General features: G+C 41.5%; 1 long non-coding RNA gene across 1 annotated transcript; it reads left to right on the top strand.

The window, feature by feature from the left end:
- Positions 1–1,722: 1,722 nt before the first annotated feature.
- Positions 1,723–10,013, top strand: LOC131737278 (uncharacterized). Its single transcript, XR_009328877.1, has 3 exons — positions 1,723–4,085; positions 5,297–5,412; positions 9,419–10,013. It is a non-coding gene; the product is annotated as an uncharacterized LOC131737278 (long non-coding RNA).
- The last annotated feature ends 995 nt before the right edge of the window (positions 10,014–11,008 follow it).

The following is an 11,008-nucleotide window of genomic DNA, read 5'->3' as shown; positions in this document are numbered from 1 at the left end:
GGAGAGAATCCCTCTGATGTATCCTGCGGTAAGACTCCTGAGCTCCCTTGACCCAGTGGCCATGGTAACGGAGGAGAAAAGTTCAATATTCAAATTTGAAAAACTCTTGCAACTCCTTCTCAATGCAAAATGGTGCACCACTCCACAGTGTGACCAGCTCCTCTCGAGTACAAACACTTCCTCTCACAGATGATCCAGCAAGGCTGAATTTCTGGATTTTGTCCACAAAGGTGATTCTTGCAGGGTTGATGAATTCCTTGGGAGACATGCTATTTGAGAACCTAAAGGAGAGGACTCTTATTTCACTCTGCTTGGTCCAGGATTCTCTGGCTGGACATCCCATGGAAGATGCCATTCCAAAGGCCCTTGTTCAACATGCCAAGGCGGCAAGGATGAGATATGTACAGTACCTAGAGAATGAGAAGAAAAAAAGTTGGAACAGAAAGGAGCTAATGCCTGACATAGCACACCAGACAGCGAAGAGGCAGAAGATTATCAACAGCATTGAAGTAATGCAGAGAGAGGCGGATGAAATGGCAGAAAAGGCAGAGAAGCAGCAAGATTTCACACTACTCTCGAAGTCAAACGCCTACCGGAAGAGTGTCACAGAGAAGAAGTCAGGTGACAGCTCTGGACCAGAGTCTTGCACAGTTAAGAGAAAGTGAAACAATTGAAGTAAAGAGACTAAAAGGTGTTTTGTTTTTGTTTTTGACAGAGAAATAGCTGTGTAAATATGTTATATTGAGTGACTGATAGTGAATAAAGTATTCTGTATCTATCCTAAAGTACTTCTGTGGGTTGTTTCATTTCAGTTCAAGTTATGACATTGGATGTGCTTTTCATGTTTCTACTATTCTCCAGTCCTTGTTCTGGAGAGGTGCAGTGTGTGCAAGATTTTGTCTCGGAGACAAAGGCCGTCTTGCTGATTAATTGATCAGGTGTGTTAATGATGGGCTGTATAGAGAGCCTGCACACACTGCAGCTCTTCAAGACATGAAGTGAAGAATACTAACCTAATGAAAAGTCTGGGTGGAAGATTTTAAAGTAGCCTAATAAAGAAACAAGATGATCAATATTGAAGTTTAAAAACATGAAGAACACAAGCCTATTAGTAAATCTTAAGATATTAAAGTAGTAAAGAAAAGGGAGGGTCAATATTGCTGTTTGAAAATGGGTTCATATGATAGGTTTAGAGATTGATTAGCACCAATTTGGTGCTGGTGTGTGTAGGGACAGTCCATAGCCTGGAGATGTTCCCTTAGTTGCCCTGTAGGCAAGCACCAGGGTCTTGAATCTGATGCACCCTGTCACCGGAGGCCAGTGGAGAGTGCAGAGGAGAGGTGTGACATGACAATGTTTTTACACATGAGGTACCTACTGAGGCTGTGTGGCAGCCAATCATTGGTAGTAATTGTGTGTTTCGCCACTCAGTGAGTAATGTCTCCCTATTATTTATCGTAAAATGTCCTGGAAATGTCCAGGAAAATTATTTCTTGAAAAGAGTGGGAACCCTGATATTAGACACAGGCTTTTTTATATTTCTTTTGTGAAGCGCCTTGGAATGCTTACATGAAGAGCGCTATAGAAGTGAAATTTGTTGTTGTTGTTGTTGTACTAGTAGTAGTAGCAGCAGCAGCAGTATTATTATTATTATTATTATTATTATTATTATTATTATTATTATTATTATTATTCAAAAAACAACCCAGCATAAAACTGTCCTATTTCTAGATTAAGTGTTGCCCCTTTAAAGTTTTATATTTATTCACACAGAATTAAACAGAAAAACTCCAACATCTGGTGTTAAATTGTTTGAACCAACTGCTAAATCACGAGTCAGATTATACTTATCGTAATGCATTTCAAATTATTCTGTATTTTCTTATCAGTTTCCTTTAAAAGGGTATCCTTTACTGATACTGAAAGTTTCAGTTTGACAGTAGATACGTAAATGTTTTTGTTTTTTTTTTAAAAGAGGGGCTGTTTTGTACAAGCAGGTTGTTATATATTTTAGAAAGTACACCTCTGTTGGTAGGATTATACTGTAGTAGGGATTTAATTGGAGACTTAGGGTAATAATGGAAAGCCAGACAATCTACTACGCACAAAGTCCCTAATCTGTAAATAATGAAAAAAATATCTATGTGGTAGATCAAATTTATTAGACAGCTGATCAAAGGAGGCAAAGGTGCCATCAATGTACAGATCTCTTAAGGGTTTTAATACCAGAATGGTGCCAATTACCAAAGGCTGAATATTTCAATGGGGGGGGACAGGTGATAGGTGATTTGTATGCAATGATTCAGTTAAAGTATAGACTGTGAGCCGAAGTGATATCTGCACTGTGCCCAGATCTTTAACCCTTTGCGGTCCTATGTCGGACCTGGTCCGACATTGCAATTATTCCTATCAGGTCCAATGTCAGACCCTGTCTGACATCATGAAAAAGATGCAAAAAACAGGTTTTTAGTTGTTTTTTCTATGGAAAAAGCTGAGAAAACCATTCAATGGCCGACAGGAGCCGAGACAAGCCGAAAAAAATAAAAAGGGCGTATCTCATGATTAGTCATACTTGCCCCTGGTATTAGATAGGGGCGGCCATAAGGAAACAAGCTGCCTGTTACTGAACCAGCGCACAAAGAATAACACGGACATTTGCAGAGCTTTTTTGAGATGTTATAGTAATAAAATAATGACTTGGATCGCATTATTGAGGAGTTTGGTGATAAAACGAGTGATCAGGAGATGATCGATCGGTATGTACGACTATTATTATTTATTTCTTAGCATATGTGAAAGCTATAGCGAACGAAAGGGTGGGGCGGGGCTGGAGATGCCTAGTGAGTGCTTTGTTAATATGCAGGGCCTTTTAAACCTGTTTGACTGTGGGGAAAAAAAATACTTTTAAACAGCGCGTCTAAAATTAACTGCGCGTGTGAAAATAAATTGGACCTGACGCGCCTGACACGCACTTAATAAATGGACTGCAAAGGGTTAATGAGTTCTGAACAACAGGATTGACACTGAGGCAAGAGTAGGATAGAGGAAGGGAGGAACACAAAAGAGCAGTCGGAGAAGAGGAAACGCAGGAATCTGCTTCAATTGTCAGCCACACACACGGGTGGACTGCTGTGTACATGACTGCCTCCAGAATGTTTGAGTATGAATGTTCACCGCCCAATAGTACAACTGGAAATTAGACAGCGCAAGTCCACCCAATGATTTAGATCCTTGGAGGAGTGTCTTTTTAATTCAAGGCTGCTGCTTGTTCCAAATAAATGAGGAAATCATGTGATCGAGAGAGTTAAAAAAGGATTTTACTATTAGCGGGAATGCACTGAAAGAGATATAGAAATTTCAGAAGTGTTCATTTTCACTTAATTAATTCGTCCCATCAATGATAGAGGGCGTGTCGACCAGCAAGTGATGTCTTGTTTGGTGTGTTCCAGAAGGGCAGAAAATCGTGTTTAAACAGGTTTTCAAAGGAATGTGTAATTCCTAGATATGTGAATTTGTGAAATTGTGAAGGGCCAATTGTCAAAACAGCTCTGATAAGCAGCAGTTAATAGAAAACATTATACTTCTGTGCAGATTAAGTTTATACCCAGAGATTTTGCAAAAGTCATCAATAATAAGCAGGGCATGACAAAGAGAAGAAGCAGGGTTAGAAATATATAGTAAAAGGTCATCTGCATATAAAGAGACTTTCTGCTCTAACTCGCCTCGTATCACTCCCTGAATTTCCCAACTATCCCACATGCAAAAAGGAGCGTAGAAAGGGGGCCACCTTGTTTAGTGCCGTGGTGGAGTGTAAAGTATTCCAAATTTGTGTTATTTGTGCAGACTGAGGCCTCGGGGTATGAATATAGCAGTTTAATCTAAGATATGAATTTGCAGCCAAAATTTAATTTGTGTAGGGTGGCAAATTAAATAATCCCATTCAAATGCCTTTTCAGCGTCCAAGAGACATACCTCGGGGGATTGTGAAGTGGATTGAGTATATATCACATTAAATAGACGCCGGAGGTTAAAGAAAGACTGCCTATCCCTAACAAACCCTATCTGATCCAATGAAATAATAGAAGGTAAGGCATTCTCTAGGCAACAGGCAAGGGCCTTCGCAAGCACCTTCACGTCAACATTGAGAAGGGAAATGGGCCTATATGATCCACAATCAAGGGGATCCTTATTCTTTTTTTAAAAGCAGATATATAGAAGCCTGACAGAGGGTCTTAAGGATTGATTGGGTGGTGAAGGATTCGGAGAACATACACGGCATCAAAGGGGATAGCTGAGGGGCAAACAATTTGTAGAACTCTGTGGGGAAACCATCAGGGCCTGTAGATTTCTAATAGCATTAGGGGTTCATCCAATTCAGTTTTAGTTTGGGGGTTAAGCGTGGGAATGTCAAGTTTGTCAAAAAAAATTAGTTTATTTGGATGGGATTGTCTGAAGATTCTGAGGAGTAAAGTGCTGAATAGTAATTTTTAAATGAATCATTGATCTCCTGTTAATAGTTTTAGGCCAGATTGAGTGTTAATTTCTATAATAAGGTTTGACACTTACCTCTTATGGAGTTGTTGTGCTAATATCCTACTGGGTTTGTCTCCATGTTCATAAAATGTATAGCTTGATTTAAGTAATAGCGGCTCAGTTTTTTTAGACAATAAATCAAACTCTGTTTGAAGGGCCAACTGTTTTTTGTAGAGTTCAGAGGTTAGGGTATTTGCATATTTCTCATCTATTTTTTTAAATAAAATCTGTGAGTTCAGACAATATGTTCAAGTAATGTTCCCTTGATTGTCAGAGTATTAAATTATTTGGCCCCTTAAAAAAGCTTTCAGAGTTTCCCATAAACTGACAGAAGAGATCCCTGGGGTGTGTGGCAATGTGCCCCGCCCCTGTGCGCATTTATGTGTTATATGTTGCATGTAGTGTGTTAATGTTGGTGTATTGTAGTTGGTACACAGGATATAATGTGGGTAATGAGCATGAGTGTTTAAAATGTATAATTGTATTTAGGCACGGGGATTTTATATATATAAAGGTGTGTGAGTGTATATGCATATATATATATATATATATATATATATATATATATATATGTTATGGACCGTTGCCAAAATAGGGCAGTTGCCGTAGTGCCCGGGCAGTTATTGACGTGCCCAGCTGTGGTGGGCAGATGCCAAATTAGCTTTGAATATTATGTCATTTCGGCATCTGCCCAAGCTGTTATATCTGTCTCTCTGCCAAGCACAGCAGTATCCAGTTATCTTGTCACCCTGTTACACTCTAGTGTGTGCGTCACTGTGGATCTTTGGTCATCCTGCCAGATTAAATCTTTCCTGAGCATCTGTCTCAAGGATGGCTGGTGGATGACATCACGGACCAGGAAGAAGTGCAAAACAAAAGGTACGGGACTAAACTGCCGTAGCAGTACTTTTATTAAATAATAACAAATAAAAGGTTTACACAATAAACAAATAGGCACACGGGCCAAAGTAAAACAACTCAAACAATAATTATTTTATGAAAATGAGTACCGTGGTTCGCTTACTGGATAGCATTCATTAGTACTTCCTCTAAACTCCTCTTAACAAAACTTCTCGTCTGAGCCCGGAGTAGGTCTTTTATATTGTGTCTGGAGCCTTAATTACCCATTAAACAATTACCTTATTAAGGCTCCAGCCACATTATATAATAATAGTATGTAATAATAGACAATAGTTGAAATACTTACAATGAAATCAAACATTTTATTTGGGGAAGCAAAGACATCAAATAATATACAAGGGTAAGTTACAGTTACCCTTGTATTTGACTAATTTTAATATTCAATATAATATTTATTCCCGAGTTGTTGAAATGAACAAGGTTATTTATTATACTCATTTAAAATCCTACTCAACCACCATGTGGTAATTGCAAGACTTGGTAAATAATTCCTTTAGGCTAATAATTAGGTTTTACCTTTTGTTTATTCATTAACTATTTGGGAATAGTTGAATATATAAATTATATTTTTTCAAATAACTTGCATATATTTAAATATTTTCAAATTAGTATTTGTTTTCTGCCAATTTTTTTTTTAAATATTATGAAATATTTGACTTTGTGCAATTATTATTTGAATATTTCAAATCAAAATATATTTATTTGAGCATATATATTTAAATATTTCAACTATTTTAAATAGTCGTAGTTTACAAATAAAATATCAAATACAACTATATCAAATACGGCCATAACGACCCAGTGCTAGTCACCAAACTGGTACCGACCCAGTACTACACAGTGCAAAAGTCACTGAACAAGCCTGTTGCCAACCAGGTTCCGAACCAGTACCACACTGGTCCTGAACCAGTACCAACCCGGTGTTAAATACACCAAACCAACCTGATCCCTAATTCAGGTACCGATCCGGTTCCAGTCTGCTAACAACTGGTACTCAAGTCATTGATCCGGTACCAAACCAGTGCCGCTCGGGTCTTGACCCGCCCGGTTGACATCTGTAAGCAGATTGAGACAACAAATGTATACTGTACACTGCATTGCAGATGCTCTTCCTGCCTGGGGCCAGAGCACGCCAAGGAGACACTGGCTAATCGCAGCTTCTGTGAGTTTTGTGACACGTATTTCCACATCCCCATTAAACCAGTGCACAGGAAGTATCTGCGGTTCGCCTTTCAGGAAACAGCGTACGAGTTCCGTGTCTTGCCATTTGGCCTCTCTCTACCTCCTTGTGCCTTCTTGAAGTGCATGGAAGCTATCTTGGCCCCATTGAGACTCAAAGGCATCAGAGTGCTCAATTATTGGCTCATTTATGCTCAGTCTCCAGCACAGGCAGAGGCCCACACAGAACTTGTCACTGGCCACCTTCAACAGTTGGGCCTTAGGGTGAATCATGTGAAGAGACAGCTCACACCTTCCCAGACAGCCTCCTATCTCAGCGTGTGCCTTGACTCCAGGTCCATGCTGGCCACTCTGTCGGATGGCAGAATGCAGAGACTAGCTGTCTGTTTGGAGCTATTTCAGCTCAACAGAGCGCTCAAGGTAGATACTTCTGGGCTTGATGGCAGCCGCTTCCAAGACCCTTCCATTTGGGTCTCCTGTGCATGTGCCCCTCTGCAGACCTGGATCAACAGCAGGGTTTTTCAGTGTCTCATCACCATCCTAAAGGCACTCTCTTGGTGGAAACAGCCGGTTCATCTATGCCTCAATGTAGCACTGGGCAGTGTCACCAGAAGAGAGTTCGTCACCATGGACATGTCCAGCCTGGGCTGGGGCGCTGTAGAATGGCAGGTGCGCAAGGTGTATGGAACCCCCCTTGGCAGGGTCTCTACATCAGTGTTTTAGAACTGTAGGCAGTTTACCTAGCCTTGCAGAATTTTTTGCAGGCAGTGGGAGGGAGATAGGTGCTTGTCTGTACAGACAGGTCAACAGTGGTGGCTTACATTAACCACCAGGGCAGCCTTAGGTCGCCCAGCCTTCATCATGTGGCCCGCAAGCTTTTGCTCTGGGCAAACAAGAACCTCCTCTCACTATGGGCAGTACATCTGCCCGGGGTGACAAACTGGGTGGCAGACCTCCTCTCAAGGAGTCCCCAGCGCCTCAGAGCAGAGGCTTCCCAAGTTTAGCTTAGGAGAGGTTCGGGTGAGCAGAGATACATCTCTTTGCCTCCCAGAAATCAACCCACTGTCCCCTTTGGTTCTCCATGATAGGAGACAAGGACCCGCTGGCAATAGATGCCTTGGCACACCACTGATGCAGCTCCTGAGCGGCCAGCCGTGGAAACTGCCCAAGCGGCGTGACCTGCTCAGTCAGGCACAGGGGACCATATTGCAATCCCGAACCATCAAGCCTGCAGCTCTGGGTCTGGCCTCTGAACGGCTGCATTTGAGCTGTCTGGGATTTTCCAACAGGGTTATTGACATCCTGCAGAATGCCAGAGCACTGTCCACACGTTCCCAGTACAGTGGAGTGGAGTGTTTCTCAGATGTGGTGTCTGCCTCGTGGGTTTGACCCTGCGACCTGTCCCATGACAGTAATACTGAGATTCCCCTCTACATTAAAGGTCTGGCAACTATTTTAGTTTGGCATGGGCAGCTCACTTCCTGGCGGGTCAATTTTTGAAAGGGTCTTGCGGCTTCTGCCGCCTATGAAGGACATTGTTCCTTGCTGGAGGGTAAACGTGGTGCTTAATGCACTCAGGAAGCCTCCATTTGAGCCCCTGCATTCAGCTGAGCTGAGTTTTTTATCATTTTATAGCGACTTTCTTGCTCGTTATGACCTCCGCTGTGGCTGAGAGATGCAGGCATTCTTGATAGCGAAAGTCTGCTTAACTTTTACAGAGGCCAGGACAAAGGTTACGCTCTGTACCAATCCTACCTTTTTGCCGAAGACGATCTTGGCGTTCCATGTCAACCAGTCTGTGGAACTGGAGGCTTTCCATCCACCTTTTTTCCAGTGTGACAAGAGAGCGGTAGCTCTACCCAGTGCAGGCCCTGGCATACTGCATTGACAGAATGAAAAGTTAGAGGCAGTCCGAACAAATTTTCATCTGCTATGGGGTGAAGTCCCATGGTCAAGCCCTGTCTAAGTAGCGACTGTCCAAGTGGATAGCAGACACAGTCGGGACTCCCTATGAGCGAGCCAACTTGCCCCTCCAGAAAAGCTCACTGCCCGTTCCACCAGGGGCATGGCAACTTAGTGAGCTTTATTCCAGGGTGTATCTGTCAAGGACATTTGCAATGCAGTAGTGTGGGCTACTCCCCATACCTTTTACAAGGTTCTACAGGCTTAATGTTGTGGCTCCTCAAAACCATGGTTTTGGAACTAGAGTGTTAAGGACGGCTTCTCAGTCGACCCTTACAACACAGACACAGAGGTGAGTTTCTGCCTAAATATTTTCACTCTAGTTACTTGTTACTGGGGTTCTGTATGGTAACTCACAAGGCAGCCTCTCAGCTTAGCCTTGTAGCATTCCAGTCGTTCTGCAATATTGTGACAGCTTTGGTACACTCACCAATACAATAATGGTTACATTTCATACTTGAAAGGGAACGATGGGTTATTAGCATAATCCTGAGTCCCTGAAATAGTAATGTAACCATTAACCTTCAAGGTCGCTCCGTCCATGATTTGTAGCAGACTTGAAGGAAAAATGAAGCTGAGATCTGTGAGCACAGTGCCTTTGTGGCCTCGGGGGGCGGGTCCTGACTGCATCACAGGCTCTGCAAGCAGCTTTGGTATATCTTATTCAGGTTTCAGGTCTTTAGGAGGTAAATAGCCGTACGGTAATGATTCCATTTCTATTTCAGGAAGCCCAATATTTCATCTTATACTCCAGAAGTAATAACATTATGGGACAATTGGCTTAACTGTTTTTGTTTTTGTTTGTGTTTGTTTTTTTTAATAGTGATGACATTTGAGCTGTGGGAAATCTGAACACCTTTTCTCATACAATCGCTACAGTCACATCAGTTGAATGTCAGAATCAAAATGCTGGTGCTAAAACGGTCCAATTTCCCTACATAAGGTCTGTAAACTCACCATTCAAGGAAGTATTGATACAAGCAGATGAAGTTCCAATGAATGTTTCAAATTTTCATTAAATCAGTTTTCTTTGTTGATCCTTTTCCATTCACTCTGTACCATACTGTTCTGTCCATTTAAAATGTCTTACATGCTAAAATGTTTTTGTTTGAGCAAATTAAATAAACTTACAATATATTAATATGATGGTGTGTTTTTGTGTTTTTTTACACTAAAACCTCATTTAACCAAAGTTTGAAAATCCATTTTACCTCAATATTATCACTGGCTTCTTTTTTTCTGTAGATCTTTTGGCTTTACTTGTTTTTTAAACTTCTATACTATACAATAATTCAAAGACTGTATTAATCACTTGAAACATTGTAATTCAAACTCACTCCATTTGTCTAGCTTGTAGCGGACAGTGTAGTCAAATCAGGTTATTGCTGGATATTAATATACACTGTTTAAACTTGTTTGAGAAAGTTGCAAGTTAATGTTTTTCTCTTCCCTCATCTCTTGCTCAAAGTAGACAAATGCAACTTTGTGAAGCCGAGTCGTAAAAATTCCTCTTCAGATCAGCTCTTGATAAGCCGACCAAATGGCCTTCATCAGATCATGACCCCTGCTGGACTGACAAAAGCCAGTCCTGAGCTAGGAGGACTGATCAATCAAGTTGACAAGACAAAGGACATTTTAGTGAACTGTCAATCACAAGCTGTGGGCAAGGCCAAGGAGTGGCACAAAGATGAAATCTACCAATAAGGAGACACGTGGTGTGAGTTAATCGCTGCCCCAAATATTCAAACTGACCAATCGCAGAAGTGGGCAGGTTGACTATTTAAGAGGAGCGCATCTTTCAAATCTTGGCTCTGCGCGGTAAACTAACCAGGAAACGGGACGATTGAAAGGACCCACGACAGGCCCTGTCGCAAACTGCTTGGAATCAACTCAAACTGAAAGGAACTGAAGAAGAAAACAACAGCCTTTCCGATTCTGAGACCTGCATCCTGTACCATAATTCTAACCAAGGTTATTTAAATGAACTTAAATAACTTTTCAAGTGCACTTGTGCTGAGATAATCCAGGTGACTTGTAATCAGAAGGGTACATAACTAAGATTATTATTATTATTTGTTTATTTAGCAGACGCCTTTATCCAAGGCGACTTACAGAGACTCGGGTGTGTGAACTATGCATGAGCTGCAGAGTCACTTACAATTACGTCTCACCCGAAAGACGGAGCACAAGGAGGTTAAGTGCCTTGCTCAGGGTCACACAATGAGTCAGTGGCTGAGCCGGGATTTGAACCGGGGACCTTCTGGTTACAAGCCCTTTTCTTTAACCACTGGACCACACAGCCTCCTAAGAGGACTTGTGGTGTTTCAGTGAAATATTCTAAACATCCAAGGCCCACGTGTTTGTGGTGGAATAAGCCAGACACATTCTTTAAACTGTTGAGTACGTCTGATCA

Source organism: Acipenser ruthenus, chromosome 6 (assembly GCF_902713425.1).
Source record: "Acipenser ruthenus chromosome 6, fAciRut3.2 maternal haplotype, whole genome shotgun sequence".
NCBI lineage: Eukaryota > Metazoa > Chordata > Actinopteri > Acipenseriformes > Acipenseridae > Acipenser > Acipenser ruthenus.
The sequence above is the reverse complement of the archived record's forward strand: the minus strand, read 5'-3'. Positions and strand labels throughout refer to the sequence as shown.